Source organism: Heterocephalus glaber, unplaced genomic scaffold, assembly GCF_053883595.1.
Source record: "Heterocephalus glaber isolate CG9 unplaced genomic scaffold, H.glaber_assembly_v1.0 deba00001547, whole genome shotgun sequence".
In the NCBI taxonomy this organism is placed as follows: domain Eukaryota; kingdom Metazoa; phylum Chordata; class Mammalia; order Rodentia; family Bathyergidae; genus Heterocephalus; species Heterocephalus glaber.
Window position 1 is genome coordinate 5,625,050 of NW_028258340.1, and position 14,664 is coordinate 5,639,713.

The 14,664-nt window shown below is 35.5% G+C and overlaps 1 long non-coding RNA gene across 1 annotated transcript; it reads left to right on the forward strand.

Annotated features, from left to right (window-relative positions):
• Nucleotides 1-3,080: 3,080 nt before the first annotated feature.
• On the forward strand, nucleotides 3,081-13,683 carry LOC147824328 (uncharacterized). Its single transcript, XR_015442459.1, has 3 exons — nucleotides 3,081-3,330; nucleotides 9,304-9,360; nucleotides 13,290-13,683. It is a non-coding gene; the product is annotated as an uncharacterized LOC147824328 (long non-coding RNA).
• Nucleotides 13,684-14,664: the final 981 nt, after the last annotated feature.

A 14,664-nucleotide genomic window follows, 5' to 3' on the forward strand; every position in this document is an offset into this window, starting at 1 on the left:
TCAATTCAGTGATGAGAAAACTGGCTCCCACAATCCACCATATATTTAATTGACTGTTGGAATATAGTATACATATTGTTATGGATTTTGCTTTTGGCTGTACTGGGTATTAAACCCAGGGAGTGCTAAACTATACCCCATCAATGTTTTTTAAATTTTGAAATAGAGTCTCACTAATTTGCCCAGGCTGGCCTCAAACTTAGAATCCTCCTGCCTCAGCCTCTCAAATAGCTGGGATTACGGGGGTGCACTACAATGCCTGGCTTGTTATGGCTTGAATATGTGTGTGTTTTTCCAAAATTCATATGTTGGAACATAAAACTAAATGTGATAGCATTTAGAGGTGAGGCCTTTAAGAGATGAGTAGGCCTCATGTATGGGATTAGCACCTTTCTGAAAAGGCTCGAGGGAGCAAGTTCAGCCCCTTTGCCATTCCACTTTCCACAGCGAAGGCCTTCACCAGTCACTGAGCCTGGCTGATCTTGGATTTCCTAACCTTCAGAATTATGAGAAAATAAATTACACAGTCTCATCTATTTTGTTATATCAGCATAGACAGGTTAAGACATAAATATAGAAATATCAAAATTGTTAACCTGTATCCATATAGGTAACAACTTTATCAGCCACAGTCAAATGCTTATGTATTTTTTGTTTCATTTTGTCTTCCAGACTCCACTCATTTCCAAATGGTCTTATATCAGCACCTTTTTCTCCTACCTCATTCAGTGAGGTTTTGTCATAAATTTGTAATGCAGTTAGATTGTTTCATTACATTTTGTATTCCCTGACCTCCTAAGTAATTTTTAAAACATTTTCCCCTTGGTAAAGTTTACTTTTTGTGCATCTAATTTTTAAGGATTTTGATAAATGCATAATGTTATATAGCCTCCATCATAGGATCATGAAGAATAGTTTTACTATTCTAAAAATTCACTATAGTCCACCCGTTCATCTCTCTTTTTTCCATACCCAGTGGCAATCAGTGATACTTTTACTACTTCAGTATTTTTCCTTTTCCAACATGTCCTTTGGTTTGGTTAGATTGCATCGGTTTTTAATGCATCAACTTGATTTGGCTAATGGATACCCAGATTATGGTAAAGCATTATTTCTGGGTATATCTGTCAGGATATTTCTGGAAGAAATTACCCTTTGAGCTGGTAGACTGAGTAAAGATGATTGCCTTCATGAATCTCCCTCCCTCTCTCTCTCTCTCTCCCTCTTTCTCTCTCTCCCGCTCATTCGAGAATTGAACCTAGGGCTTTGTACATGCCAAGCCTGTGATCTACTACTGAGCTACACCCTCTGGTCTCACTCTCTCTTCTTAGGTTGAAATATTCATCTTCTGTCTTCTCCTGCCACAGGATTTTGGAGCTCTTGGTTCTCAGGCTTTCAAATTCCTGGAACCTACACAACTGCCAGTGCTTATTGGAATTGGACTTGGACTGGGAGATATACCATCAGCTCTTTCATTTCTTCTGCCTTTTGACCCAAAGCGAATAATATAAATGGCTTTCCTTATTCTCCCTCTTGAGACAGCAGTTCATGAGACTTCTCGGTCTCCATAATCACATGAGGCATTCCTCATAATAATCTCTCTCTCTCTCTCTGTGTGTCTCTGTCTCTCTTCTCTCTGAGTCTGTCTCTCTCTCTCCCTTCCACCAATTTCTTATTGATTTCTTCTCTGGAGAATCCTGGCTAGTACAGATTTTAGCACTAAGAGTGATTTTAGAGGAACAGAATTTAAGGATAAGTTTTCAGCATTTGTCCTGGGATTATGGAATTGGTTCTCTAATTTATTAGATTTTAACATGCTAATGACTCTATCAAACAGCAAGAAGAGATGCAAAATATTTGCATTGGCTACTCCTAATTAACCACTTATAAAAAGTAAGGAGCTATGTGACTTGATATATGATACTCTTAAACATATTTGGAAAACTAATGAATAGCATTGGTTGGTTGAATCTAATGTTGCTAGACAAAAGAGTGAAAGAAAAGGATTGGAGCTGGGGTTATAGCTCAGTGGAGAAGCACCTTACTAGTATGTGGAGGAGGCCAAGGTTTCCACCCCCAGCACTGCAAAAACAACAACAACAACAACAACAACAGCAGTAACAGCAACAACAGCAACAGAGCTCAAGGATTTGATTTCCCAGCTCAAGAACTGTATAAATGAACCAAGAACTTTTAGGTAGGCCCTAAATGAGACCCTTATTTCCTATAACTGCTGGGCTTTCATTGCTTAAAATCAAATGGAAGACTTTATCCTTTTATTGGCTGAATTACAAGACAAGTTGTATTCCCAGCTTTTCAAGATATCTCCTGTTAAAGTGCAGGCATTTCTAGGGAAAGAATAGGATCCCGTCGGTTGGAATGTGAATGTATGAGAAGACCCTGATGAACCTGAGGTCACTGAGCCCCTAGATTCTGATTAGTATTCTTTGCAGTTGGAAGTGGTCTCTCTGTAAGCAGTGAAAGCAGCCTTTTCATTGCCTGTGGAATTATCCTTTTCAACCACAATGATATTGGCTTTTTATACCTCCATCTGAGTGGTTAACCTTGCATTATCTGAGAAAACATTAATGACCTTCACCAAGGCAGTTGCCATATAAGACAATACCTATTCTACTTAGGAACCACCTCCATTCTCTTTGTGTATAGATCTGTAACTAGATTCAGGTCCCAGTAGGCTCCTAGAGGTGAGGTTACAAAGTATGACCTATGAGGAGGTGCTCTACATTCCCAAAGAACTATTTGAGTGTTTTAATTTGTAAAAACAGAAATCCAGAGAACATGTATAGGAATGGATATTAAAGGTGTGGAATAATATTGAAATGAACATAAAGTTAGATCAGGCTAAATTTAATGATACGGGTTCAGTGAGCTGAGAGTCTGCATGTATGGCAGACTAGAGAGTTAGAAAGGATTCTAACACATGGTTTTATTGGTTGGCAGAAAGAGGATCAAAAGATGATCAAGAGATGATCCTTCATTAATAAATTAGAAATATCAAATTTTCCTGGTATTGATGCAGGGAAAGGGATACAAAGTCTTAGGGGGTCTGAAATGTTAGAATGGATTTGTCATTTAATACCTAGATGTCTACACTAGGAGGGTCTAGAAGATGTGCCTTTTCCCAATGCATTGAGAAATAAATTTGTGAAAGGAGTCTCAGCATCCTCACAGAGCTCCATGATCACTTTTCTTTATAGGCCAGACTTTAAATTGGGAACCAGAGCCACTCAACTAGAAAACTTTAATGCAAGGAGAATGGATTCCAAGGTTGCAAAGGCCAAGAAGTGGCAATCAACCATCAAAGGCAAGGTGGGTGTAGGTAATGCACAATAGAGTCAAAGCAGCAATCAGAATAGTCTGCCTCTCACAGACCTATGACATTGGCTAATTAATCATGATGTCTCTAGACATGAAATAGAATGCCTGGTACATTCTTTATCTGTATAAGCAGAAAAGTTCCAGTCAAGTGAACAAAAGTCTAAGTTGCATCATAAAAACAGAAACATGTACCTTCAATCAATTCCTGGATTTGGGCCAGTTTGCAAACCCAGAACCCCTTGAATGACAGGGACACTCTGTTCCCTTGAGGAGGGACTTGAGTGCACTACTGAAAATTTATGTTCTTAATCTTCCTTCCAGATTTCCCCAAATGGACCCCTGGCCTGTTACCAGGGTAACTGTTCATTGAGGACAAGAAATAATCAGACCTTTTGGGGACTGATAATATTTCGTATAACAGTTTTTAATTTTAATAAATTTCAATGTAACCAATTTTTTTATTTCATGGATCATGCTTTTGGTATTGCCTCAAAAAGCTAATTTCCAAGCCAGAGACCACATAGATTTATGCCTATGTTTACTTCTGGAAGTTTTATAGTTTTGGAATATTTACATGTATGATCTAATTTGAGTTAATTTTGTTTAATATATAAAGCCTGTGTCAACTCTTTTTGCATATAGATATTCATGCATTTCAGCATCATTTGTTGAAAACATTCTTTGTTCACTGAATTGCCTTTGTGCTTATGTGGACACTCAATTATTATATTTGTGTGGCTCCATTAATGGGTTCTCTGTTCTGTTCCACTGATCTGTATGTCTGGTCCTTTGCCCATACCATTCTCTCTTTATTAAAATAGTTTATAGTAAGCCGGTTGCTCTTCAGTATTATGTTGAGTCTTCTAGGTCTTTGGCCTTTCCATATAAATTTTAGAAACTATTTGCTGCTATCTAAACAACAGGTTGCTGGAATTTTGATTGAGGTTTCATTGTATACATAGATCAAATTGAGAAGAAGTCACATCTTAACAATATTGAAACTTTCAGTTCCTAAATACAAACTACCTGGTTGTTTAGATAGTTTTTATTTCTTTTATCATTTTGTTGTAGTTTTTCAAATACAGATCTTATACATTTTTTTGTTACATTTATACCTACGTACTTAATGTTGGGGGTGTTTAATTTTAGATTACAACTGTTCATTGCTGATATATATGAAAGCAATGGACTTTTGTGTATTGACCTGTTATTCTGTGCCCTTTTAATGTTTATTTATTAGTTCCAGGGAATTTTATTATTGTTGTTGGAGACTCTTTGCAATGTGCTACATAGATATTTATGTGCTAAGAAAGTTTTATTTCTTCCTCTTCAACCTGTATGCCTTTTATTTCTTTTTCTTGCCTTATTGAATTAGCTAAGACTTCCAGTATAGTGTTGAATAGGAGTAATGACAGAGGACATATTTGTATTATTCTTAGTATTAGAATGAAAGCTCCTAATCTCTCACTATGGTGATGTTAGCTATAGCTTTGTTTTGTTTCACAGATGTTTTTTATCTACTTGAGAAAATAGCCCTCAAAGTGGCCTGAAACATTTTATCATGAATGGAATGGATAGTTTTTGATATGATCATATGACTTTCTTTTGTTTGGGTTTTTTAGAGACAGGGTCTTGCTATGTAGTTCAGACTGGCCTTGAACTTACTATGTAGTCCAGACTGGCTTCGAACTTGTGGCGATCTTCTCCGTCAGCCTCCTGAGTGCTGAGATTACAGGAGTGTGCTACCACACTTGGCTTAATCATAAGATGTTTTTTCTCTAGCCTATTGATATGGTGAATAACATGACTGGTGTTTGAATGTTGAATTTACCTTATGTACCTGGGGTTTTGTTTATTTATTTATTTACTTACTTACAGTATTGGAGATTGAACCCAAGGCCTGTGTACTGAGCTATATCCCCAACCCTTTTTATTATGAAATAGAGTCTTGCAAATTCACCCAGTTACCTAGGCAGGGCTCAAACTTTTGATATGCCGACTTCAGCTTCCCAGAGTGCTGGCATTACAGGTGTGCGCTACCATCTCGGCTATACTTAAAATATTTGATCATATATATAGTTCTTTTTATACTTTAATTTGCTAATATTTTGTGGAAAGTATTTTCATCCATTTTTATGACAGATAATGACTGTTCTTTTCTTGTAATACCTTTACCTGATTTGATGTTAGGGTAATGCTGACCTCATGGAATGAGTTAGGAAATGGTTATTCTGCTATTTTCTGGAAGATATTATGAATAACATCTCTTTCCTTAAATGTTTGATAAAAGTTCAGAGGAACAATCAGGGTCTGGTGCTTTTATTTCAAATTGATTTTTTATTGGTTAAATTTCTTCAACACATATGGAGTTATTCATGTTATCTATTTCTCCTTGAATGAGTTTTGGTAGTTTCCTTTCTAAGAAATTGACCTATTTAATTATTCAATTGTGTACATAGAATATTTGTTGTATTTCTTATCCTTTACTAGCCAAATGTTCAGTAATGACAGCTCTATTTCATTTCTGGTATTGATATCTTGTGTCTTCTGTCTTTTATTGACTGGCATAATTATAAATTTAATAATTTTATTGATCTTTTCAAAAGGCTAGCTTTGGATTTCATTGGTTTTTTTATTGTCTTCATGCTTTTAATTTCATTTTTTGCTCTGTTTTCATTTTAGTTTAGTTTTTGCAGTGCTGAGGATCCAATCCAGGGCCTCATGCATGTTAGATAAGTCCTCTACTGCTGAACTTTATCTCCAATCCTTTTGTTCTATTTGTACTATGTCTTGTGCTTACTTCAGGCTTAAATCATTTTCTTGTTTACTAAATTTTAAGTTTATCTCCTTGATTTGAAACATTTCTTTTTAATAATTTTTTTGCTGTATCTCAATTTTGCTGTGTTTTCAATTATTTCAAATGTTTTTTATATTATAATATTGAAACTCCTTCATTGATCTCTTAATTAGAAATCTGTTTAATCTCCCACATATCTGGAGAGATTAAAAGGCTCTTATTGATTTCTTCCTTAATTCCACTGTGGCCTGAGAATATACTTTGTATGATTTGCCTTCTTTTAGAGTTGTGTTTATCTTGGGAAATACTATATTCCATGCAAGTTTGAGGAAGATATATATTTTGCTATTGTTTTATTCTATAAATGTCATCAGACCAAGCTGATTGATAGCGGTGTCCAAGTTTTCTATGTTCTTACTGATTTTCTGCCCACTTGATTTTATCAATTACTAACATGAAGGTTTTGAGTTATCCAACTATAACATTGGTTTGTCTATTCCTTTTACTTCTATCAATTTTGACCTCATAATTCTAGTGCTTTCTTGTGAAGTATGTACATATTAAACATTATTATGTCCTGTTGGAAAACTGAATTCCTTAACATTATGTAATGCCTGATTCTTAGTAATCACTTCTTTTTTTTTGAAATCTGCCCCATCTAAAATTAACATAGGCTGCCCAGCTTTCTTTTCTTTTCTTTTTTCTATTTTTTGTGGTAGTGTGGATTGAACCTAGGGCCTTCACACTGAGCTACATCCCCAGCCCATTTTATTTTTTATTTTGAGACAGGGTCTTACTAAGTTTCTGAGTTGCCCAAGCTGGGCTCAAATTTGTGATGTTTCTGCCTCAGCCTCCTGGAATGCTGGGATCACAGGTGTGCACCACTGTGCCCAGCTTTTATAGATTCTTTTCGTTAGAGTTAATGTGGTATATTTTCTCTATCTCTTTTTGCTTTTAAAGACTAAAGTCTTTTTATATTTGAAGTGTGTATCTTTTTTTTGTTTGATTGTTTGTTTTTGAGACAGGGTCTCACTATGTGGTTCAGGGTGGCCTTGAACTCACTATGTAGTCCAAGCTGGCCTCAAATTCAAGGTGATCCTTCTGCCTCAGCCTCCCAACTACTGAGATTACAGGCATGCATCACCATGCCTAGCATTGGCGCATGTGTCTTTCAAATTTCTAACAATATCTTCTAATTGTAGACCATTAATATTTAATATGATTTTTATATAGATGGGTTAATATCCCTTGTACCAACTTTGTACCTGTTTTCTTGTGAGTGCATTTGTTCTGTTTCCTTTTCCCCTTCCCTTTGAATGGTTTTCTAGTTTGAGAATTTTGTATGATTCCATTTTATTTCTTCTCTTAGTATATCCATCATAGTTTTCTAAAAGTACTTATATATTTATTTTTAGAATCTTTATTGTTTATTTTGGAGTTTTAATATACATTTTTAACAAATATAAGTCTGCCTTCAAATAACAGTATACCTCTCCATGTACAGTACAGGTTCATTATAAGAGATTTCTCTATTCTTCTTTCCTATGCTGTGACACCGATGTTATTCAATACCATTACTGCTTTAAAAAATAAGTATCTTTTTGAGCATTTAAAATTAAGAAAAATTATTTTATTTTACTTCGTTTATTTGTGTGTGGATGTTCTTCCTTTCTTTGTATAGATTCAACTGAACTAGATAATTTTAGTTCTGCTTAATGCACTTATTTGAAAATTTCATGCAAGGTAGTCCTGCTGAAGATGAATTCCCCAAGTTTTGTTTATGTGAAAAAGTCTTTATTTCTCCTTAATTTTTGAAGGTTAAAATTTTAGATTGGTGGAATTTTATTCCACACTTTACATATTTAATGCTACTCTTTTCTCATCTGAATAGATCTTGATGTGAAGTCTGTGGTTCTTGTCTTTGTGCTTTTTAGGTAAAGTGTTTTGTTTCCTCTGGCTTTTCTCAGTATTTTCTCTCTGACATTTTTCATTTGCAACTTGAATATGATATGCCTAGATATGAAGGGATTTTGTTTTTATGTATTTGTTTATTTTTTGGTACTGAGGATTGAACATAGGGGCTTTGTCCTGAGCTACACCTCAAGCCCTTTTCTATTTTTTATTTTGAGACAGGATCTCCCTAAGTCACTAAGGCTGGGCACAAACTTGCCATCCCATTGCCTCCATGTCCCAGGCTACTGGGGTTACAAGTGCATGCCACTCGTGATTTCTTTGTGGTTTGTGTGGTTTCTGTCATTTTTGAAAATTCTCAGCCATTATTCCAAACATTTTATGTCCCCTTTTCTTTCTTATTTCCTTATATTCCAATTGCACATGTATTATACTTCTTGATATTGTCCTATCATTCTTGGATATTCTGTTCCTCTTTTTTTTTACTTCTTTTTTTTTTCAATTTGGGAAGTTTGTGTTGGCCTGTTTTCAACTTCACTGATCCTTTCTTTGGTGATGTTGAATCTTCCTATGTACCCACCAAAGGTATCCTTCATTTCTGTTATAACATTTTAATGTTTCAGCATTTTCTTTGATTATTTCTTAGAGTTTCTTTTCTTCAAATAGATTACCTATCTGTTTTTACATGACATCTATTTTTTTCATTATACCCCTTAATATAACAATCACATATTTAAAACAAAATACTCAGTCCTATGATTCTAATATCTGTCGTATTTTAGTCTGTTTTTTATGCTTTCTTTATCTCTTTAGACTGTGATTGTTTTCTTTTCCTTTTAGCATGACTGATAATCTCTTTGTTGAACCCTAGACACGTTGTATCATATAATAAAGACTGAGTTACTTATTCTAGTGGAACGCTATTTGTGTGGTGGTAAGTTGTAAGGAAGATAAAACTTTCTATACTGTTCCACTTAAGTCTCTGTGTTTTAGTGATTCATATCTCAGGACTGACCTTCCTGAAAGTTTCTTCTGTGTGCCTCTTCCCCTACATTTTATAAATCTATTTCCTTGAAGCCCTTATCCCTCCTGACTATTTCTTGGGTGAGAAAGGAAGGCAAAAGGGAAGTGGCATAAGAAGAATCACCAAGCTAAGGCTCTGGAAAAGTCTCCTTTACCAGGCAGAGTAGGCATTAGTTATGGAAAAAGCTCTGGGTTTATGTCGAGAATGACTAATCTTCTTCTTCCTTTGACAGAGCCTGGAAGACTCTTTTTTGGATTTTATCCATGAGAACCTGCTGGAATTTCTAGAGGTGAGTGAAGTATACAAATATGTGGGAGCCTCTAACTGGTCCCTCTTGTGCTATTCCACAGTCACCTTCCAGCAGTTTTGTCAAAATTATCAGTTACATACCCCCTGCAGTTTATGGCTCTAGCAGCTTCTTTTGCTTGCAGACAGGTATTGGATGCACTTTTCTTTTCAGAATTTGAGGTAGTGGCTTGTTTTGAAACCTCACTTCTTTGATACATCCAAGAAAAGTAGTTAGTTTTTGGTTTGTCCTGTTTTTTCTCATGTAAGAACAGGAGTGTTCCATTTGGGCTCTCAATAGGAAGGATGATGCCCACCAACACTGGGAAGTTATATTAGTCAGCTGTTTGTTACTGGGACAAAATGCTTGATGTAAGCAGCTTAAAAGAGAAAAGGTTCATTTCAGAGGTTTAAATCCATGGAAGACTGACACCAAGATAGAACCATCGTTGTGGACGGGCATGGCAGAGGAATGGAAAACAGAGAGGAGAAGGAGCCAGAGATAGAAGAAGGGCTAGGGTTAGAGTATACCCTTCAAAGGCATACCTCACTGTGACCTGCTTCCTCCAACTGGGCCCCACCTCCTAATGACACATTCAGCTGTGAACACATCAATGGATTAATCTATTGATTGTGTACATAAATCTTTGTGTGATACTTCATATTTAAACTATAACAGGAGGGATGTTGTCTACTTTAAAGAGTCTGCTGATTCAAATGCTACTCTTTTTTTCCTTTCTCTTGTTTTTTTTTAATTTTAAAAAATTTATTACGGTAAAAGACAAGTTGTTATTAACGCCCCCCCCCAAAAAAACACACACATAGTCCCCTTCATTTGTTCAGGTTTATCCTATCATTTGAATTTGGAAACTTAAGCTTGCGAGTCAAGCGGCAGAACCACTGAGCTAAATCCCCAGCCCCTTCTTGTTTTTTATTAAGACAGGATCTTGCTATGTATTTAGTTCATACTGGCCTTGAACTCACTATGTAGATCAGGCTACCCTAAAACTCCTGGGAATCCTCCTGCCTCATCCTCTCGAGTGCTGGGATTACAGGCATGCACCTCCATGCCCTCCTTCAAGTGCTGCTGTTATCTAGAAACACTCCAAAGACATATCAAGAAATGTGATATCTGTATATGCTCTGATTCAATCAAGTTGGTGTATAAAACTATCACAGTATTACTCAGCATGGTGGCTCATAACTCTGATCCCAGTACTCTGGAAGGTTGAGGCAGGAGAATAACAAATTCAAGCCCAGCCAGCCTGGGCAATTTTGCAATTTAGTGAGGCCATATCTTTCAAAAAAGGACTGGATATGTAGCTCAGTGTGAACTTCCTGAGTTCAATCCCCAATATGACAAAACAAAAACAAAAGACAAGCAAAATTGTCACGGTATTTAAGGGAATGAAACAAATCAAATCATCTAGGGAAAGAGAACACAGGGAGCAGAATAGTGATCTGAGAGCAGAGCTCTGGGATGCTCCTAATGTTTACAGGTTCAACAAATGGGGAAGAGCCAAAGGATACAAAATGAGGAAGCATTGAGGTATGAGGAAAAATAAGAATAGTGTTCTTGAAGCCAAGTGAACAAAGGCATCTTAAGGAAGAAGGAGTAATCAATACTGTAAGTGCTCCTGGTGAGTTGAATAGATGAGCATTAATAATTGACCATTTGTTTTGGCAACATGGAGGTCATTTGTGACTTTGCCAAGAATGGTTACAGTGGATGAATGTATAGTATATATTTAATAAGAAAAGAAAGTAGTACTTTAGTAAATGTCACCTGCTGGACCTTATTTTAATATCATGTGCTGACAATTGTATAGAATTAATAATTAAATGACTTATTTCTAATTAGTTATGGCAACAATGGAACTAACAGAAGAGAACTCATTTCATCTCCCACCTGTCTTGGTTTCTGAGTCTATAAAATTAGGAGACATATTACTTTAACATGATGGAATAAGTCTACTCTTTTTTTCTTGAAAACTCTCTCTAAACATAAGAATTAAAAAAGAGAAACACAAATTTCACCTTTAATAAAATTAATCTCAAACCACAACATATATGGGGAAAGGGTGTAGGAAGGTTAATTTAGCACAGTGATGAGATATAACCAGTTTGCCTCGAAAGGCTCTGAAAATGCTTGGAATTAGAGGCACTAGACATTACAAACAGGAACAGGCAGGGGAGTAAAAGTAGCAGGAATGATTAGATTTCTAGGTTACTATTCCTGCCTTTCTTCTCTCTCACAAGGGATAGATGTATTTTTTGGGTTATCTGAATCAGAGAGATTTTGGGCTTGGATTTACATCTAAGAGAGGATAAGAATGAGAAGTTAGATCATAAAAGAGGATTGAGTGAAAGTGTGCAGAGCAAAGATGAAACTCCTGCTTCTCACTTTCACTCAGCTTCAGAACAAATGTAGCCAGCCTGACATACTACAGAAAGTGACTGGTAGGCTATTTGCTGATGAGACTGAACTCCCTTAGAGAGCTAATCCATAAATACTGACATTTTGGGGTTTTCCATGAAAAATCTGTCTGGCCATTTGATTATTTAATCAAACAAAACCCATGTACATAATGCTTCCAAATCAACTTCTTGTTACCTCAGTTTTAAATATGAATGGCCCACCAAGGATCACCAAATGTTTTTGGGAAAGCCAACGTTTAAAAGAGATTAAAAGAGAAAAAAAGGGAGAGTGAGGGGAGAGAGAATGAATGAGAATGCAGAAAGTAGAGGAATTTGACTTGTATTGAGACAGGAGATAAGGGCATGGCAAAGCAGGCTGCCCTGACGACTAGGTGATACAAAAAGAACAGATCACATTGAGATTTTGGCCACTGTGTTCGCTCTTGCATGGTAGCCTCCCCCCATGCTGTATGGTGTACTTCTTTTTCTACTTTCATTTGGCCCACACTCACTCCTTTTCCTTTTCTTACTTCTAATAAAACTTTGATAGTTCGTGCTTGTCTTAACTAATTCTTTGCTCAGGACAGAAAGAACCTTGAAACCACCTCTAGAGGGAGACTTCAGCACCCCAAAACCTGGTAACAGTATCATAAGAGATTAAGAATGAAGTCTCAGAAATTAAAAATATTAAAAATAAGAAATTTCATTAAAAAGTTGGAATATTCAGTCCTAGAAATTTACTGGAAATTGGAACCAAGAGGCAAAAGGAGTTTTTAAAATAACAGGCACAAAAGGCAAATGAGTTTCCAAAAGTGACAATTTCCTGTATTGTATATGAAATAATATGAGAACATTTCCCAGAATTGATGGACTTGGGTCATCAAACTCCAAGAGCTCCACAAGAGTTCAGCATAATGAATGGGGGAGAAGGAGTCACTTTCAATGTACTTTATTTGGAACCTCACAATACCAGAAATAAAGAGAGGGCTTCTAAGAGAAAAAAGTTACTCACAAAGGATATGAATAAGGATAGTATTTGACTTCCCTGCAATATTATAGATAATCAACATTATAGAAAAGAGTTGCTAGTGATTTAGTCATTCTTTCTTTTCTGGTACAAAAGGAGACACCCTTACAAATGGAGATTTCCTATATATGTATATCTCCCTTACAAAAAGAGTAAATTCTCCATTTTCAGAGCTTCTACTATGTCTGCATTTTCTCAAAATAGTCACCTCAAAATCATCCTTATACCAAAGAAGGATATTTTGAAGTGTGATATTCTGGTCTCCTATAGTCATATTTTGCAATGAAATATTTTGTTCTCCTATAGAGAAAAGTCAAAAACAAACAGTATAGACATACTTTTTAGAAATATGGAAATTAGCACCAGAAAAAATACATAAAAAGCTTCTGGGGAATAGAAAAGAGAGTTGGGAACTACTGTAGATTTGTTTGTTTCTTTTTGTTATAAACCTAGCAGGTTTGTTTGACTTTTTTTTTCTTTTTTGGCAGTATGTCAAAAGTGGTTTTATTATACGGATGGCAGTGTTGGTTCAGCATTGGAAGATCCACCCCCAAAAGTCATCATTTTAACAGAGGAAAGGAAAAAGCCATATGATCCTGTCACTAGTTGGAGAAAAAGTATCAAACTAAATTTTACAGCTGTTCATGGTAAAAGCTATCAGGAGACTAGAAGTAGAACAGAACCTTCTCAACAGATTAAAGACATGCACTCCATACTTCCAACAAAAACACCTTATATGAATGGAGAAGCTACAATGCTTTCTCCCTAAGGTGGGGAACAAGGGCAGATATGCCTACTCTTCATCTGTCTATTAAACTTTGAAACATAGGCCCAAACCAAAATAGTCTGGTGATAAAATGACACAATTAGGATAGGATTAGCAAGGTGGAAGAAAAGTCTTTATATGTAGATAAAATGGTCATCTACAGAGAAAATACTAAGAAATCTCTAGGAGCCCCTAGAACTTGTATTTGAATTTAGCAGGATTAGAAAACACAAAGTATATATAAAAATTCAGGTCTATGTATACTTGCTATAAATGAAGAATTGGATATTGAAATTTAAAAGTTATGTAGGAGTACAAAAGACCTAGAAAAGAAAAAAAAAACAGTGTTGAAAGATGTTTAGTACCTAATTTTAAGACTTCTTCTAAAGCTACAGTAATCAAGGCAGTGTTGATGTAAGGAAAGACATATAGATCATTGGAATAAAACAGAGAATCTAGAAACAGAACCATACACATATGGTCCACTGAGTTTTGAAAGATTATTTAACATTAACATTTTATAGAATATAAACTCAATTCAAGAGGCGAGGAAAAGATAGTGATTTCAGCAAATGGCACTAGAACACCTGGTATCTGTATATAAAAAATTAACCTCAACACTTTATTTCCATACAGAAAAATAACTTGAAAGGATCTATGAACCTAAATATGAAAGCCTAAAAGTATAAAACCTTAAGAAGAAATTATAAGGGAAAATGTTTATGAATTTAGGGTAGGCAAGAACTTCCTAGGATACAAAAAACATGATGTATAAAAGAAAAAAATTGATAAATGAGATTCCATCAAAATTTAGAACTTTAAATGACATCATTAAAATGAAAAGTAGTCCTTCAACAGACCATATTTACAATGCATGTAACCTATGACCAGAATATATAAAGAACTCTTACAGCTCATTAATAGACAACCCAATTAAAAAGTAGACATAAGAAGATGATCAATAGCCAGTATAGCACAAGGAAAGGTGTGCAACTCTAGAATCAGAAAAATACTAATCAGTACAATAACAAGATTGAATTATACACTCATTAGGGAGATGAAGTCAAAAGTTTTAAAAGCCTTGTCATGACTTTTTC